The following is a 19,502-nucleotide window of genomic DNA, read 5'->3' on the forward strand; positions in this document are numbered from 1 at the left end:
GGAGTTGGAGAGAGCAAGAAGGTCTCCCCTGAGCCTCCTCTTCTCCAGGCTAAGCAACCCCAGCTCCCTCAGCCTCTCCTCCCAGGGCTGTGCTCCAGACCCCTCCCCAGGCCTTGTTGCCCTTCTCTGGACACCTTCCAGCATCTCAACATCTTTCCTGAACTGAGGAGCCCAGAACTGGACACAGGACTCAAGGTGTGGCCTAACTTGTCCTTGATGACCTTAGAGGTCTCTTCCAACCCAAACAATTCTGTGACCCTTTGATTTTGCTACCACAGACTTGCTGGAGAGATACTTCCTCAGTGACTTGAAAGGATGAGAGCCTCACCCACCCTGAGCCTCCTCTGACAGTCCCATATTTTAACCTGGTTCAACCCACAGCCAACAGTATAAAATCTCTGACTTGCCCCAGTCTGAGGTAGAACAGAGCTAGTCCTGGGCACTGGTTTTACTTTCCAGCTCAGTGTTTAGTGCCTGGCCCAGCCCTGACCTTGACACAAGTGACTACACAACTAAATCTAGGTAAGAGTGCAGCATAAGGCCAGCTGCTGCTGGTGACCTCTCATCTGCTGCATTGCCCACCTGGACAGCAACAGGAGTTTGAGGTGTGAGTGGTGCATCCTGCACACACTGCATTTCACACAGAAACAAAGGGATTTGAGAACTGGCTTGTGAAAGGCCATCAGGATGCAGCTCATCGTCTGCCTCCTCCACAGTCACCTTTCCATGGCTGCAAAGCCCTTCCACATCTACTGCACCGCTGAAATCTGCTGTTCTGGCCTGCCCAATTAAGGTCCCAGATGATACAAGGTCAGTTAAGGTCCCAAGGCTGCCCAGTGTGGACTTGCACTTCATAACTTCCAGTGCCCCAGGCTAAACACCTTACATAGACTCACAGAACTGTCAGGGCTGGGAGGGAGCTCAATGCTCAGCCAGCTCCAACCCCCTGCCATGGGCAGGGACACCTCACACCACAGCAGGTTGCTCACAGCCACCTCCAGCCTGGCTGCAAACACCTCCAGGCAGGAGGCTTCCACCACCTCCCTGGGCAGCCTGTGCCAGGCTCTCACCACCCTCCTGGGCAACAACTTCTTCCTCACAGCCAATCTCACTCTCCCCACTTCTAGTTCTGCTCCATCCCCCCCAGTCCTATCCCTCCCTGACACCCTCCAAAGTCCCTCTCCAGCTTTCTTGGAGCCCCCTGCAGCTCCTGGAAGGCCACCAGAAGGTCTCCTCAGAGCTCAGGTTTGACAGTGATGCAGAGAGCAGAGCAGGGAGGACCTGCAGCCCAGGGAGGACCTGCAGCCCCGGGAGGACCTGCAGCCCCGGGAGGACCTGCAGCCCAGGGAGGACCTGCAGCCCCAGGAGGACCTGCAGCCCTGGGAGGACCTGCAGCCCCGGGAGGACCTGCAGCCCAGGGAGGACCTGCAGCCCAGAGATTCATGTCAGCCTGGTTACAGAGCTCAGCACTGACTGCACCCCAACTGCTCTCCATGTCCTCAGGCTGTCACTGCATGGTTCACATTCTCCACTGAGGCTGCAGGGAATCATTTTTGCCACTTCCCCCCACCCCTTTTAACCCTCTTTACTTCAGAAGCTTGCTCAGTGCCAGTGCATCACCCACAGATGCAGTTAACCCGTTGGGGTATCTTGGATGATAAAGCACCCAGAGGAACACTGAGCAAGAAAATGCCTCAGCCTGGAGAGGTTGGCACTGCTGCTAGGGAATGCTCCCCAGCATCCACACTGCACTGGGGTGGGAGCACACCTCGGCCTCCCTACAGCTGCCACTGTGGCAGCCTGCCTGCCCAGGGTAGCTCCTACCAAAACAGAAACCACAATGAATGTAGAAGACAAACCCAAAAGGGGGATGCTCAGCTCTCTCCTCAGTCTCTCCTTCCTCCCCGAACCGCAGCCTGCCCCCAGGGGAGCTGCAGCTGTTTACAAACTCAATTAAGATGAAGCATCTGCAGGTACTCCAGGAAGAAAGCACTCCTGGAGCCTAAAGAGTCGCTCAAAGCAACCCCCCAGAGCAGCACTCAGCTCTCCTCCCTCCCTGCCCATGCCACCCTGCCTGCCCCGTTGCCTTTCACCAGAGTCCTGCTGGCAGGAGCTGAATCAGCTCTGAATGAGGCTGAGCAAACTCTTCCTGCTGAGAGCTCAGCTGCAGGAGCAGGACAGCAGGGCAAGGGAGGGGATTCTGCCCCTCTGCTCAGCTCTGGGGAGACCCCACCTGCAGTACTGCCTCCAGCTCTGGAGCCCCTATTGCAAGAGGGATCTGGAGGTGCTGGAAGGTGTCCAGAGCAGGGCCAGGAGGAGGAGCAGAGGGCTGGAGCACCTCTGCTGTGAGCACAGACTGAAGGAGTTGGGGCTGTGCAGTCTGGAGAAGAGAAGGCTCCCAGGTGACCTCATTGTGGCCTTCCAGGATCTGAAGGGGGCTCCAAGAAGGCTGGGGAGGGACTGCTCAGGATCTCAGGCAGTGATAGGACTAGGGGGGATGGAATGAAGCTGGAGGTGGGGAGATTGAGGCTGGAGGGGAGGAGGAAGTTCTTCCCCATGAGAGTGGTGAAGCCCTGGAATGGGTTGTGCAGGGAGGTGGTTGGGGCCCTGTCCCTGGAGGTGTTTACGCCCAGGCTGGCTGAGGCTGTGGCCAGGCTGATCTAGTGTGGGGTGTCCCTGCCCATGGCAGGGGGGTTGGAACTAGATGATCCTTGTGGTCCCTTCCACCCCTGACTGATCCTATGGTACTATGACACACGAGTGTGTCACCAAGGCAGCGTTTGCCCCTGGGAGCCAGGGGTGCTTCGAGCTTTCTGCTGGTGAGCAGCCAGGATGTCTTCCTCCACAGGAGAAGCAGCTTCCTTAATTTAAGGGTACTGGAGCCCTGCAGCAGGCTGCTCAGAGAGGTTGTGGAGTCTCCTTCCCTGGAGAGATTCCAGCCCCACCTGGATGCATTCCTGTGAGAGCTGCCCTGGGTGACCCTGCTCTGTCAGGGGGGTCGGACTCGATCTCTGGAGGTCCTTTCCAACCTCTACCATCCTATGACACCTTGTTGCTTGCTCTCTCAAGAACAGAGCTGCCCTGAAACCCCTTCTGGTTTTGGGGGAGGGGGGAACCCCAGAAACTGTGAACTCAGAGCTGTGCACAGCTGAAGGGACTTGCAAGTTCACACAGGAGGAGCACATGGCCTGAGCTGATGTGTCACACAGTTGTGAACTCATTTGCCCTCAACTGAGTAACTCAGCAGCGTGCCAGTGCAGCTTCTTGTCATGGAGCTGCCTTGATATTTGGTGCTAATAAAACACTGAAGTTCTCCATCTCCTCCCTGTGAAGTCTGTGCATTCAAGTTGGTCCCTATTAAACACCTTCTTACTCCTGGCTGTGCACCACAGCTGCTTACCCCCACACCATACAACCTGCACCATCACAAAGTCCTTTGAAGCAAGGTTTAAAGGAAAGATCACATGAAAAACTGGCACAGTTAGAAGCCTCCTGCAAATCACACTCCCCTGTTCCTGGGTGGAATCAAGAGTTAATGCACAGTCAGGAGTCTGTGGGACAGCAAAGTGCCCTGGTGGCCAAGAGGGCCAGTGGTCTGCTGGGGTGCAGCAAGGAAAGTGTGGCCAGCAGGGCTGGGGAGGCTTTTCTCCTGCTCTGCTCTGCCCTGCTGAGACCACACCTGGAGTATTGTGCCCAGTTTTGGGCTCCCCAGCTCCAGAGAGAGAGGAATCTGCTGGAGGTTCCAATGGAGGCTATGAGGATGATGAAGGGACAGGAACATCTGTGTGAGGAGGAAAGGCTGAGAGACCTGGGGGGGTTTAGTCTGGAGAAGTCAAGGCTGAGAGGGGATCTGATCAATGGCTATAAATATCTGAGGGGTGGGGGTCAAGAGGAGGGGAGCAGACTCTTGTCAGTGGTGCCCAGGGACAGCACAAGGGACAGCAAGGGGCACAAACTGGAACCCAGGAGGTTCCATCTGAGCAGGAGGAGAAAGTGGTTTGGTGTGAGGCTGCTGGAGGCCTGGAGCAGGCTGCCCAGAGAGGTTGTGGAGTCTCTTTGTGAGGAGATCTTCCAACCCCTGCTGGGCATTATGCTCCTGGGCAAGCTGCTGGGGGTGCCCTGCTGGGGCAGGGGGTTGGACTGGGTGAGCTCCAGAGGTCCCTTCCAACCCCCCCCTGGGCACTGTGCTGCTGGGCAAGCTGCTGGGGGTGCCCTGCTGGGGCAGGGGGTTGGACTGGGTGAGCTCCAGAGGTCCCTTCCAACCCCCCCCTGGGCACTGTGCTGCTGGGCAAGCTGCTGGGGGTGCCCTGCTGGGGCAGGGGTTGGACTGGGTGAGCTCCAGAGGTCCCTTCCAACCCCCCCTGGGCATTGTGCTGCTGGGCAAGCTGCTGGGGGTGCCCTGCTGGGGCAGGGGGTTGGACTGGGTGATCCCCAGAGGTCCCTTCCAGCCCTCCCTGGGCATTGTGCTGCTGGGCAAGCTGCTGGGGGTGCCCTGCTGGAGCAGGGGGTTGGACTGGGTGATCCCCAGAGGTCCCTTCCAGCCCTCCCTGGGCATTGTGCTGCTGGGCAAGCTGCTGGGGGTGCCCTGCTGGAGCAGGGGGTTGGACTGGGTGATCCCCAGAGGTCCCTTCCAGCCCTGCCCATGCTGTGGTCCTGTGATGTTGTGGACAGTGAAAGCAGCTTCTATGATCCTGTCACTAGGAAAAGTGGGATGTCCCCAGCCCTCTGTAGCATATACAGGGTGGGGGCTATGCATGTAAATGTTCAGTGCAGTCTTGTTTACCTTCTTTTTCCCCCTTGAGCCTGCTTTCACCCTCCTCCACCTGCATCCCTGTCCCACCTCTCGCAGGTGCTGCTGCTCTCAGCTGCTGCAGGACACTGGAACACTCAGAGGGGCACTGACACTGATTTCTCATACATGCTTCAACCTTTCAGCCTCACAGGAGATCAGTCCAGGGAGCACTGGGGATGAAGTTTGTGTGGTTTAAACACTGCTGAAAAGTGCTGAGGTCCAGAGCAGAGTAGCAGAGCCCAGCAGGTCACACCTGAGGTGCCACTGGGCACAGGGAGCACAGGGGCCTGCAAGCTAAAAAAGCTTTCTTAGCATCCTGGCAGATCCAGCAGCATCCATCTGAGACCCCACCTGCAGTCCTGTGTCCTGCTCTGGAGAGTCCAGCACAAGAAGGAACTGCTAGAGTGGGTCCAGAGGGGGTCACAACAAGGAGGTGAGGGCTGGAAGCCCTCTGCTGTGAGGACAGGCTGAGAGGGTCGGGGCTGTTCAGCCTGGAGAAGAGAAGGCTCCAGGGACATCTTGGAGCAGCCTTCCAGTACCTGAAGGGGGCTACAGAAGAGCTGGGGAGGGACAGGATGGGTTGAAACTGGAAGAAGCTGGATGTAGCTTGGACACTAGGAAGAAATCCTTCCCTGTGAGGGTGGTGAGGCACTGGCACAGGATGCCCAGAGAAGCTGTGGGGGCTCCAAGCCTGGCAGTCTTGAAAGCCAGGTTGGATGAGGCCTCGAGCAAGCTGCTCTAGCAGGAGGTGTCCCTGCCCGTGGCACTGGGGTGGGAACTGGATGATCTTCCAGCTCAAACCCTCCTGTGAGTCTGTGATCAGTGCAGTTACACATCAGGGTAACAGCAGGGTGTCCAAGCAGCACAATCAGACCTAGGAGCCCCACAAGCAAGTGTCCTGCTGCCTTATCTGCACAAGCAACTCTGGGGAAGCATCAGCAGAAGCTGGGCATGGTGGCTGCCATTCCCAGTGCCGGTGAGGAAAGCTTATTTCATTTCCATTTTCATTTAGCAAGCTCTCACTGAAAATTAAAGATTCCCTGAGAGCTTTGTAGCATGAAGTGAAGTGGCAAATTAAATTGAAATGGAGATAATCCCCAGCAATGTGTACACAAGTAAAGTGACTCTTGGCCCAGACACCTTTCAGACTGGTTAAGTTCTTATTTAAATACAGAAAAAGCCAATCTCCTGCCAGGGAAATGTTCTCAAGCCTTTCAATTTGCCTGGAGACAACCCAGAATGCTGCACAGCACCAGCACTGCAGCAGGACTGCTCAGCTCCCTGCCCAGGAAGTGCTACCAGAATGGGTTCCACGAGGCAGAAGCAACAGGGAGTGGGGCCAGAGGAGGCCCCCAGGGTGATCAGAGGCTGCAGAGCCTCCCCTGCACAGACAGGCTGGGAGAGTTGGGGCTGTGCAGCCTGGAGAAGAGAAGGCTCCAGGGAGACCTCGGAGCAGCCTCCCAGTACCTGAATGAGGCTACAGGAAAGCTGGGCAGGGACTTTGGACAAGGGCTGGTAGCTGGTAAGACAAGAGGGAATGGATGAAAGCTGAGAGAGGGGAGATTGAGAGTGGAGAGGAGGAAGAAATGGTTGAGAGTGAGGCTGGGGAGACTCTGGGGTGCTTGGTGCCATGGGTTAGTTGATTAGGTGGTGTTGGATTGGTTGATGGGTTGGACTTGGTGATCTTGAAGGTCTCTTCCAGCCTGGTTTATTCTGTGTATGTATTCTATGTATGTATGTATTCTAGTGATAGGATGAGAGAGAATGGATTGAAGGTTGAGGAGGGGAGATTTACACTGGAGATTAGGAAGAAATGGTTGAGAGTGAGGCTGGGGAGACTCTGGGGTGCTTGGTGCCATGGGTTAGTTGTTTAGGTGGTGTTGGATTGGTTGATGGGTTGGACTGGATGATCTTCCAGTCTCTTCCAACCTGGTTTATTCTATGTATGTATGTATTCTATGTATGTATGTATTCTGGCACAGGCTGCCCAGGGAGGCTGTGGCTGCCTCCTGCCTGGAGGTCTTCAGGACCAGGCTGGATGAGGCCCTGAGCAGCCTGTGCTGGTGGGAGGTGTCCCTGCCCATGGCAGGGGCTTGGAGCTGGCTGAGCTTCAAGCCCCCTTCCATCCCAAGCCATTCTCTCTGAGTGGAAGCAGGTTTGCCAGCAGGCAAGGCTGTGCTGCAGCTTCAGCTCTGTCCTGAGTGCAGGCTGTGAGGCAGAGAAGAGGCAGGTCGGTGGGGGAGCTGCACAAGCACAATGCCTAAGCACATTTAAAGCTTATCCTGCAGGGCTTTTCGAGCCAGCTGTGTGTGTGTGTGCACTAATCCCGGAGCTGCCAGCCCAATCTCTCCCTGGCAGGCTCACTGGCTCCCCCACAATGGAGATCTTAGGAAATATTAAGGTCTTAATCCAAAGTACTTCTGTATGACTGGGAAATCCTGAGCAGGCCACAGAGGATAAACATTTCCCCCCCCCCCCCCAAAATATAGATGTCTGTGTGTTTGTGGGGTGGCAGCAGCCAAAGGGAGCTGTCCCCACGCTGGCAGGAGCACTGTCTGACAAAGCCATTCCTTTTAAAGCAGCTCATGTGGCCCTGCTGCCACACTCCCCCCACTGGCCTAGACCCAGGGTCCACAGGCTTACCTCAGAAGGACAAAAGCTCCCTCTTCCCCTGCCTTGCAACACCAGCTGAGCAAGCAGAGAGAGCCTCTCAGCAGGATTCACACTGCCCTGGTGATGATAGAATAGAATAGACCAGGTTGGAAGAGACCTTCAAGATCATCAAGTCCAACCTATCATCCAACACCACCCAACCAACTAACCCATGGCACCAAGCACCCTGTCAAGCCTCCTCCTGAACACCTCCAGGGATGGGGACTCCACCACCTCCCTGGGCAGCCCATTCCAATGGGCAATCACTCTCTCTGTGTACAACTTCCTCCTAACCTCCAGCCTAAACCTCCCCTGGCACAGCCTGAGACTGTGTCCTCCTGTTCTGGTGCTGGCTGCCTGGGAGAAGAGCTCAACCCCCACCTGGCTACAGGGAGTTGGAGAGAGCAAGAAGGTCTCCCCTGAGCCTCCTCTTCTGCAGGCTAAGCAACCCCAGCTCCCTCAGCCTCTCCTCACAGGGCTGTGCTCCAGACCCCTCCCCAGCCTTGTTGCCCTTCTCTGGACACCTTCCAGCAAGTCAACCTCCTTCCTAACCTGAGGGGCGCTGACAGGGGACACTGCAGCTAGAGGACAGCTGGGTGCAGCACCCCAGCAACGGCACAGCAGCAGCCCCCCAGCCACAGCACCTCCCCAGCCACAGCAGGGATGAGAGCTGATCTCTGCTGCTCTGCCATTATCACAGAGTGTTAGGGGCTGGAAGGGACCCCCAAAGCTCATCCAGTCCCCCCCCTGCCAGAGCAGGGGCACCCAGGAACACAGCCAGGTGGGTTTTGAATATCTCCAGAGAGGGAGACTCCACAACCCCCCTGGGCAGCCTGCTCCAGGGCTCTGTCACCCTCACAGGGAAAAACTTTTCCTCCTGTTTCCATGGAGCTTCCTCTGCCTCAGCTTCCACCACTGCCCCCTGTGCTGGCATTGGGCATCCCCCAGCAGAGCCTGGCTCCATCCTCTGGGCACTCACCCTGCACATCTTTATCTATATGAATGAGGTCACCCTCAGGCTCCTCTGCTCCAAGCTAGAGAGCCCTCAGCTCCCTCAGGCTCTGCTCATAAGGAGGGTGTTCCACTCCTTTAACCATCTTTGTGGCTCTGTGCTGGGCTCTCTCTAGTAGCTCCCTGTCCCTCTGGAACTGGGGGGCCCAGAACTGGACACAACAGGAGAATAGAATAGAATAGAATAGAATAGAATAGAATAGAATAGAATAGAATAGAATAGAATAGAATAGAATAGAATAGAATAGAATAGAATAGACCAGGTTGGAAGAGACCTTCAAGATCATCACGTCCAACCCCTCAACCAATCCAACACCACCTAAACAACTAACCCATGGCATCAAGCACCCCATCAAGTCTCCTCCTGAACACCTTCAACAGGCAAGACACTCCAGGGAGGCTTCTTGCCCCAGGAACAGTGGAGAGATGGGAAGCTCTGACACCTGGTGATTAGAAAACCCTGCCCTTCTGAGACATCCCTTCCATCCCTGCTGAGCTTCAAAAAGCATCAGCTTTGATGAGGAACAGGGGGGATGCAGAGAGCAGAGGAACAGGAATAAAGCCCTGTCTTATTCCCCCTTGCTCACTCAAGTACAGGACTTTACAGCCAGGTGCTTAGGAGGGTGCAGGCAGATGTTCTTTACTAAGCACTCAAGGCAATGGCTATAGAGTAGACCAATCTCTGATCTGGTCCTCAGGAATACTTATTACTGCATCCTAATCCCATTTCCCAAGGATCACAGAGATGTTAGTACCAGAGAGCTAGGAGAGAAAACTGTGCCTATATCAACCCTTCAGGAAGAGGAATACAAAGCAGCCAGGTTGTCCAGGTGAGAAAAACAAGCCAAAAAGAATGTTTAGCCACAACTCCAGGCAACATTGCAGATGAGAGCATTTGGCCAGGACAGCTTCTGCTTAAAAGGCAGGCTCAACTGGCTAAGTGGATATGCAGCCAGGAGACCCTCTGAGACATCATTTTCTACCTGACAGGGAAGGAAGGCATCAGATAAATTACTTTCCTCTGGTTCACACTTCAGGTCTAGCACAGCTCTAGCAGCCCTGTGAGCTGCTGGGGAGGCTGGCTTGTCACACTGCCTGAGGAACAACGACCTTCCAAGATGAGATAATTCTTCTGTCTTCTTTCTCCCTGCCCTCCTCTGCAACCCCAGTTTTCTGCTGCAGCCAGGTCTGCTCCATGCACAGCATCACCACTCCCCTGGGGGGGGGCATGCCAAAAGCTCTCTGCCAGGGATTAGGGGCAGAGCAGGTTCTCTACAAGCAGAAATAGAAAGCTGAATTTCCCTTTCTCATGTCTAGACAGGTAGCAAACAATGGTTCAGGCAGGAATGACATCCCCAGGGGTGAAAGCTGGATGGGGCCAAAACAAAGACAGCAAGCAGGAGCACAGAGTCTGGGTGTGCAGGAGCACAGAGTCTGGGTGTGCAGGAGCACAGAGTCTGGGTGTGCAGGAGCACAGAGTCTGGGTGTGCAGGAGCACAGAGTCTGGGTGTGCAGGAGCACAGAGTCTGGGTGTGCAGGAGCAAACCCACATTCACTCAGGCAGAGAACCCCTCTGGGCAGCCTGCTCCAGGCCTCCAGCACCCTCACACCAAGGAAGTTTCTCCTCTTGTTCACACGGAACCTCCTGGGTGCCAGTTTGTGCTCACTGCCCCTGGGCACCACTGAGCAGAGTCTGGTCCCAGCCCCTTGCCCCCCACAGCTCCTTCAGGTCTTGCTGAGCATTGCTCAGCTGCCCTCTGGGGCTGCTCTTCTGCAGGCTCTCAGCCCAAGGGCTCTCAGCCTTTATCACAGTATCACCAAGGTTGGAAGAGACCTCAAGGATCATTGAGTCCAAGCTGTCACCACAGACCTCATGACTAGACCATGGCACCAAGTGCCACATCCAATCCACTCTTGAACACCTCCTGGGATGGGGACTCCACCACCTCCCTGGGCAGCACATCCCATGGCTAACAACTCTCTCAGTGAAGAACTTTCTCCTCACCTCCAGCCTAAACCTCCCCTGGTGCTGCTTGAGACTGTGTACTCCTGTTGCTGGTTGCTTGGAAGAAGAGCCCAACCCCCACCTGGCTACAACCTCCCTTCAGGTAGTTGTAGAGAGCAATGAGGTCATCTGTCTGATTGTCCTTCTGATCATCTGTCCATCTGATCAAGGCCAGCAGTCACCATAATCCACAAGTGGAGAGTTTGGGGGGAGAAGAAGATTACTCCCAACATCATGTTTGGGATTTCAACCCCAGCTCCCTCAGCCTCTCCTCACAGGGCTGTGCTCCAGACCCCTCCCCAGCTTTGTTGCCCTTCTCTGGACACCTTCCAGCATCTCAACCTCCTTCCTAACCTGAAGAGCCCAGAACTGGACACAGGACTCCAGGTGTGGCCTAAGCAGTGCTGAGCACAGGGCTGAACCTCGTAGGGTAGGGTTCTGGGTTAGGACTTGCTGATCCTGAGGCTCTGTTCCAACCTGAATCTTTCTGTCATTTGGAATCCCTCCTTGCAAACAACTCTGACTGTAGAGGCAGCAAAACCCAAGGCCAGGCTGATCTGAGTGGGCAGGACACCCTGGAGGTGCAGGAGAGGAACGTGTGCCTCAGCTGAGCAGAGGCAGGGAGGGCCCTGATGAGATGCACAACCATCGCCAGCCGCCCAGCCGCCAAGCAGCCTTGCAGCTGCTTCCTAAACAAACTCTGTGCTAATCTCTCCTCTTGCTAGGTGAGCCAAGTTTGCCTTGCCACAAATTCTCTGTGCCCTTAGTGTAAAGCTTGGCAGACTTATCTTAGCACAATTCACTTCCTTTCCTCCTCCTGCTGAATCCTTCCAGTTTAATTTCACGTTGGCGGGAGGCGGCCGGAGGAGTTCCCAGGAAGGGAAGAGGCAGGGTCAGGAAGGAGAATTTCTGACCAGCCACCTCCAAATCCTGGAAAGAAAAGGGATTTACTCTCCAAAGCCATACCAGTGCTCAGACCAAGACCCAGCAGACAGATCCATCAGCAGCCAATTTACATTTTGAGGTAGACCACGTATGGGACACAGCCCATGGAGGACACTCGAAACCAGGGGGACTTTCAGAGGGGATTCAACACAGCACAGGACAGACCCATAGGATGGGTTGGGTTGGAAGGGATCTTAAAGCTCAGCCAGTTCCAACCCCCATGCCATGGGCAGGGACACCTCCCACCAGCACAGGTTGCTCATCCAGCCTGGCCTTCAACCCCTCCAGGCAGGAGGCAGCCACAGCCTCCCTGGGCAGCCTGTGCCAGAGTCTCCCCAGCCTCACTCTCAACAATTTCTTCCTCCTCTCCACTCTCAATCTCTTCTGTTCCAGTTCAAAGCCACTGTCCCTTGTATCTCACCCTTATCTCTCCCCAGCTTTCTTGTACCCCCCCTTCAGGCACTGCAAGGCTGCTCTGAGGTCTGCCTGGAGCCTTCTCTTCTCCAGCCTGCACAGCCCCAACCCTCCCAGCCTGGCCCTACAGGGAAGTTGCTGCAGCACTGCAAGGACCTTTCATTTTGTGTAACCTCAGCTTCATTTCATGTAATCATAGAGTGGTTTGGGTTGGAAAGGACCTTTAAGATATGCCCATAATGCTCAGAGATTGGGATGAGTTGGTGGGAGAGGACTCCTCCCAGGACTGACAACCTAGCTAATGGCAAGAGGACTAAGCCCTGTGATTCCCCTCTGAAGTGTCTTTCCTGGCTAGGGAAACCCCCAGCTAGTGCCTGTGGCTTTCTGACTTCCTGCAGTGGTTAATTCCTGCCCTTGATTGCATGCTGTGCAGAGTCTCCTCTGCAGACTCACTTGTCTGCAGGTCTACAAGGACCCCTATTTCCCCTTCACCTGTGGTGGGGAAGGACCCCTCACAGCATGCTCTGCTCACAATCCAGCTGTGCTGCCAACAGATGACTCTGCAGGGAGGGAGCTTCAGAAGCCCCTCAGCTCAGTGTCAGGGAGCAAAGGACCTGCTTTGCTCTGGGCTGCTCTGGTTCCTCATGGCTCAGCAGCAGGGTGATAGGAGGGAGTCAGAAAGCTTGGCTCCCTTTTGGCTTTGTGAAACTACCCAACACTGAGAAAGTAATTGTCTCTAGGTCTTGAATGTCTCCAGAGAAGGAGACTTAGAGGGGGACCTCAGAGCTGCCTGCCAGGACCTGAAGGGAACCTACAGGAAGGCTGCAGAGAGACTTTTGCTGAGGGGGTCTGGAGCCAGGCCAAGGGGGAATGGTTTGGAGCTGAGGCAGAGCAGGGTTAGAGTGGAGCTGAGGAAGAAGTTCTGCAGTGTGAGGCTGGGGAGACTCTGGCACAGGCTGCCCAGGGAGGCTGTGGCTGCCTCCTGCCTGGGGGTGTTGAAGGCCAGGTTGGATGAGGCCTTGGGCATGTGAGTCTAGTTGAGAAGTGTCCCTGCCCATGGCAGGGAGGTTGGAGTGCATCATCTCTGAGGTTCCTTCCAACCTAAGACATGCTGTGATGATTCTGTTTCTCCATCCTCCCCCTGCTAGGTCTGGTTGAGACTCTGGGTGTGCTCTTGGGAGCACTGTCCTCTTCTGGCTCTTCACTCTGGGAAGCTTACCTGTTGGGGAGGGGTTTCAGTGCAGTCATTAGCCCTAGCAAGCAAGAGCTCCCAAGACAGAGAGGGAAAAGCCTTCTCATACAGCTGATAAGTGAGTTTAATACTGCAGACACTTGAAATTCCCATGGCACACCAGCATGGGTACCTGGGAAGGCAGTGAGCATTCACAATATTCATGTTGTCCTCTGCAGAATCCACTCAGGAACCTCACCCTCTGCCAGAAAAAGCACAGGGAGAAGCCATCAGGAGAGTGTAATGGGTTGGGGCAGGTCCCCTCCCCACCACAGGCAGAAATAACGACTCAGGCAAACGGATTGCAAAAGTGATGAAAGTTTAAATAGAAAGCAGTGAATGTTACAGAAAACCCAAAGCGCAGTGACAAAGAAAGATCCCATCCCCACCTGAGGGTGCATGCAAAACCCCCAGGGCTCCTTCTTCCCCCTCCCTCTGCTGGGCTAGTCTCAGCTGGCCAGGCCTGAGACTGCCCATCCCCCTGTGGCCTTGGGCCCAGTCAGGCCCATGGCCGGGAGATCTCTCCCCCAGTTACCAAGTCTCGGAGAGGGAAGGAAAGAGGAAGTGCCAGACTCCGCACTGGATCTTATAGTGGTGCAAAGAATTATGGTAGGAAATACACAATTTCCTGTGTCCATCCCTCTGGGCTGGACTTCTGGACACAGGAAGTGAATGCACCAGGGGGGCACCCAGCTCAAACTACAACAGAGAGAAACCTGAGCTTTTACAGATGGAAATGCATTGACTCTGCCAAAATAATTCATGCTCCTTGGCTCCAAGACTCAAAGGCTCCAAACCACACAGAAGCAATCTTGGGAGCACAGGGGTTGGGGCTGTACTTTGCCAAGTCTACCTCTGCTGCTTCTCCAAGAGGGAGAAATGGAGGAAGTGGTTTTGTTTCTGAACTGAAGTTGCTTCATCTCCTCCTCTCGTGTCCCTCAAGCATTTCCCTTCCCAGCCCTGCCCACCACCTTCAGACACATGGCTACAGCCAAGGGAAGGGACCTTCAAGATCATCCAGTTCCAACCCCTTGGCCATGGGCTACAAGCCCAGGTTGCTCAGGCCTCTGTCCAAGCTGGCTCAGAGCAATTTCAGAGCTGGAGCCTCCCCAGCTTCCATGCATGTTATCAGGAGGGATCAGGCAGTTGGACTGGATCATCATTGCAAGTCCCTTCCAACTGGAACTGCTCCAACAGCAATGGCCAGAGGATGAGACATGTAACAGGACACAGACAATCCTGACCCTAAAGCCAACATCTTTCCTCAGGGCAATGCACACTGGAGGGGCTGCAGACCAAACCCTGCCTTGCAGCTGAGCAGCACCACTCCAGCTCTCTGACAGAGAGCAAAGCTCTGCAGTGACAGAAAGGGGCTGGATGGGGAGATGCCACTAGAGAACTCTGAGGGCTCACCAGGTGCTGCTCACTTTCAGGGCTGTGCTCCCAGACCTCTGCAATGCAATCAGAAACCCACAGCCATTTCCATGCACAGCAAGTGGCATCATTAACCTCCAGCCTGCCCAGTGGCTGTGGTCCACCTGGGTGGCACCAGCCCACAGCCAGCAAGAAAGTGCCCACAGCTGAGTGGCTGACACCTGCACTGGGGAACACTGGTGTCCAGAGCTGGGGAGAGGCCTTGAGCACAGCCCTGTGAGGAGAGGCTGAGGGAGCTGGGGTTGCTTAGCCTGCAGAAGAGGAGGCTCAGGGGAGACCTTCTTGCTCTCTGCAACTCCCTGAAGGGAGGTTGTAGCCAGGTGGGGGTTGGGCTCTTCTCCCAGGCACCCAGCAGCAGAACAAGAGGACACAGTCTCAAGCTGTACCAGGGGATGTTTAGGCTGGAGGTGAGGAGAAGGTCCTTCACTGAGAGAGTTGTTAGCCATTGGGATGTGCTGCCCAGGGAGGTGGTGGAGTCCCCATCCCTAGAGAACTCTGAGGGCTCACCAGGTGCTGCTCACTTTCAGGGCTGTGCTCCCAGACCTCTGCAATGCAATCAGAAACCCACAGCCATTTCCATGCACAGCAAGTGGCATCATTAGCCTCCTGCCTGCCCAGTGGCTGTGGTCCACCTGGGTGGCACCAGCCCACAGCCAGCAAGAAAGTGCCCACAGCTGAGTGGCCGACACCTGCACTGGGGAACACTGCTCAGTCAGCAAAGCTGCCACTGGTTTGGGTGTGCTCTGGACTGAGAAGTCAATGCTTCCAGAGAAGAGACTCACAGAATGGCTCCTGTTGGAAAAGCCCTTTCAGATCATTGAGTCCAACCATGCTCCAACTCTACCAAGTCTGCTGCTAAACCATGGTTAGGCCACACCTTGAGTCCTGTGACCAGTTCTGGGCCCCTCAGTTTAAGAAGGACATTGAGATGCTGGAAGGTGTCCAGGGAAGGGCAACAAGGCTGGGGAGGGGTCTGGAGCACAGCCCTGTGAGGAGAGGCTGAGGGAGCTGGGGTTGCTTAGCCTGCAGAAGAGGAGGCTCTCTGCAACTCCCTGAAGGGAGGTTGTAGCCAGGAGAAGGTTGGTCTCTGCTCTGCTCTGAACTGAGAAGTCAATGCTTGCACAGAAGAGACTCTCAGAATGGCTCTGAGTGCTCCATTTCCCTTCCCAGCCCTGCCCACCACCTTCAGACACATGGCTACTGCCAAGGGCAGGAGATGAAACGTGAGCACAAACCTGGGACCTTGCTCACACCAAGGGTTTAAGAAGCCTGTATCAGAGAGATCAGGGAAGGCTTCATTCTGAGGATGAGGAGCAGCCTCCCTGTCACTGTATTTGTGTGCTTTAAATCTCTACCTGAAACAACTGAAAGCACCCAGAAGTCTGCTTCAGCAAAACCCCAAACTCTCAGAGCTTCCTGCCTGTCCCCTCTTCTATCACAGGCAGGCATCCCAAATCCTAAAGCAAATCCTAAAGGCCTCATTTAACCCTCAGTGCTCTAAAACAGCCAATAAACTTCTCAGCCAGGCTCTCCAGACAGGAGCTCAGCCACCTGCAATGTCAGGGTCGATCTGAACGGAGCAAGGAGGAGTTAGATGGAATTTAAAGCCCTGGTCCAACTGTTTGACACAAAGTCCATCTGAAACAATTCCAAGCTAAGAGCCAAAGCTCTCTCATCTCAGTAGAAAGCTCTGAGTTAAGAAGCAGCAGTGTGCAAAGCCCTGGCACAGCAGCCAGCCAGTTAAGTCCTGGGGTTCCAAAGCAGCCAGCACTTCCTAATGCAAATCCCAGCTAATGACAGCAGCCAGCCACCTGGACTCCACAGAAATGGAACAGTTGCAAGTTGAATCAGCAGTTGCTGCATAGAATAGCATAGAATAGCATAGAATAGCTGGAGGCTGAGCCCAGAGAGTGGTGGTGAATGGTGCCACAGCCAGCTGGCAGCCAGGCACCAGTGGTGTGCCCCAGGGAGCAGTGCTGGGCCCCAGCCTCTTTAGCATCTTCAGTGATGATCTGGATGAGGGCATTGAGTCCATCAGCAGCAAGTTTGCAGCTGACACCAAGTTGGGAACAGATGTTGGTCAGTTAGAGGGCAGAAGGGCTCTGCAGAGGGACCTTGCCAGGCTGCACAGATGGGCAGAGGCCAACAGGATGGCATTCAACAAGTCCAAGTGCCAGGGGCTGCACTTTGGCCACAGCAACCCCAGGCAGAGCTACAGGCTGGGGGCAGAGTGGCTGAGAGCTGCCAGGCAGAGAGGGACCTGGGGGTGCTGATTGACAGCTGCCCGAACATGAGCCAGCAGTGTGCCCAGGGGGGCAAGAAGGCCAAGGGCATCCTGGCCTGCATCAGGAACAGTGTGGCCAGCAGGAGCAGGGAGGTCATTGTGCCCTGTGCTCAGCACTGCTTAGGCCACACCTTGAGTCCTGTGGCCAGTTCTGGGCCCCTCAGTTTAGGAAGGACATTGAGAGACTTGAAGGTGTCCAGAGAAGGGCAACAAGGCTGGGGAGGGGTCTGGAGCACAGCCCTGTGAGGAGAGGCTGAGGGAGCTGGGGTTGCTTAGCCTGCAGAAGAGGAGGCTCAGGGGAGACCTCATTGCCCTCTACAACTACCTGAAAGGTGGTTGTGGCCAGGAAGGGGTTGGTCTCTTCTCCCAGGCAACCAGCACCAGAACAAGGGGACACAGTCTCAAGCTGTGCCAGGGGAGGTTTAGACTCGAGGTGAGGAAAAAGTTCTTCCCTGAGAGAATCGTTCATCATTGGGATGTGCTGCCCAGGGAGGTGGTGGAGTCCCCATCCCTGGAGGTGTTCAAGGGGAGATTGGATGTGGCACTTGGTGCCATGGTCTAGTTGTGAGGTCTGTTGGGACAGGTTGGACTTGGTGATCCTTGGGGTCTCTTCCAACCTTAGTTATACTGTGAGACTGTGAGACTGTAATAGCATAGAATAGCATAGAATAGCATAGAATAGACCAGACCAGGTTGGAAAAGACTTTCAAGATCATCAAGCCCAACCTATCACCCAACACCATCTGATCAACTAAACCATGGCACCAAGTGCCTCATCCAGGCTTTTCCTAAACACCTCCAGGGCTGGGGACTCCACCACCTCCCTGGGCAGCACATTCCCAGGGCCAATCTTTCTCTCTGGGAAGAATTTCTTTCTAACATCCAGCCTGAACCTCCCCTGGCACAGCTTGAGACTGTGTCCTCTTGTTCTGGTGCTGGCTGCCCGGGAGAAGAGACCAACCCCCACCTGGCTGTGAGGTCACAGCTTGAGTACTGGGTTCAGATTGGGGCCCTCACTGCAAGGACATTGAGGGTCTGGAGAACAGGGCTGGTGAGGAGCAGCTGAGGGACCTGGGGTTCAGCCTGGGGAAGAGGAGGCTGAGGGGAGACCTCATTGCTCTCTACAGCTCCCTGAAAGGAAGCTGTAGGCTGGTTGGGGTCAGTTTCTTCTCCCTTGTAACAAGTGATGGGATGAGGAGAAAGGGCCTCAAGCTGCACCAGGGGAGCTTTAGGCTGGATGTCAAGCCCTGGCCCAGGCTGCCCAGGGAGGTGGTTGAAGGTGTTTCAAAGAGGCAGAGATGTGGTGCTGAGGGCCATGGTTTAGCCCCAGACGTGGTGGAGTTAGAGAATGGTTGGGCTGGATGGCCTTGAAGGGCTCTTCCAACTGAGCTGAGTTGAAGTTTCTCTGTGAAGAGGGGAGCCTGCACTCCTGCCCAACCTGCCTGCACACCTGCAGCAGCAGAACTGCTCTGCACTGACTAATCCTGGTTCAGCTCTACCCCCAGCTCCAGTGCAGCACAGAGGCCTCTCTGCCTCTCACTTCCTTGCTTTAATGAGACCAAAACACACACCATGATCAGCACTGAGCTTTTCCACAGGAGGACATCAAACAGCAGAGCAAAAAATAGCACAACAGCTTGGTTTTTCTCCCCCCACCAAACCTTCCACCACAGCAGCTCAAACAGCACAAAAGGGAACCCAGCCCAGAGGCAGCAGCTATGCTGAGCTGTGCCACCCCACCACAGTCCCCTCTAACAGGAACCAGCTTTGCTAATGACAGGAACTGCTCTCAGTGTGGTCACTCAACCCTCCCAGGCATCTCTTTCCCACCTTACACAGCACAGGGATGCTGACAGTGCTCCTGCTGGGCCTTCATCCAGTGCACCCTCAGCAGGTTTGCTGAGGACACCAAGCTGTGTGGTGCAGCTGACAGGCTGGAGGGAAGGGATCCATCCAGAGGGACCTGGGCAGGCTGGAGAGGTGAACCCATGACAGCCTCATGAGGTGCAACAAGACCAAGGGCAAGGTCCTGCAGCTGGGCTGGGGCAACCCAAAGTTGGGCAGGGACTGGCTGGAGAGCAGCCCTGAAGGAAAGGCCTTGGGGGTGCTGGGGGAGGAGAGGCTCAGCAGGAGCCAGCAGGGAGCACTTGCAGCCCAGAGAGCCAAGCAGAGCCTGGGCTGCAGCCAGAGAAGTGTGGCCAGCAGGGCCAGGGAGGGGATTCTGCCCCTCTGCTCCACTCTGCTGAGACCACAGCTGCAGCTCTGGGGCCAGCTCTGCAGCCTCTGTGCCAGGAAGGCTCTGGAGGGGCTGGAAGGTGTCCAGAGCAGGGCCAGGAGGAGGAGCAGAGGGCTGGAGCTGCTCTGCTCTGGAGACAGCCTGAGAGAGTTGGGGTTGTGCAGGCTGGAGAGGAGAAGGCTCCCAGGAGACCTTCTGGTGGCCTTCCAGGAGCTGCAGGGGGCTGCAAGCAAGCTGGGGAGGGACTTGGGAGGGGGTCAGGGAGGGATAGGACTGGGGGGGATGGAGCAGAACCAGAAGTGGGGAGCTGGAGATTGGCTGTGAGGAAGAAGTTGTTGCCCAGGAGGGTGGTGAGAGCCTGGCACAGGCTGCCCAGGGAGGTGGTGGAAGCCTCCTGCCTGGAGGTGTTTGCAGCCAGGCTGGAGGTGGCTGTGAGCAACCTGCTGTGGTGTGAGGTGTCCCTGCCCATGGCAGGGGGTTGGGGCTGGCTGAGCCTTG

Source organism: Dryobates pubescens, chromosome 22, assembly GCF_014839835.1.
Source record: "Dryobates pubescens isolate bDryPub1 chromosome 22, bDryPub1.pri, whole genome shotgun sequence".
Taxonomy (NCBI): domain Eukaryota; kingdom Metazoa; phylum Chordata; class Aves; order Piciformes; family Picidae; genus Dryobates; species Dryobates pubescens.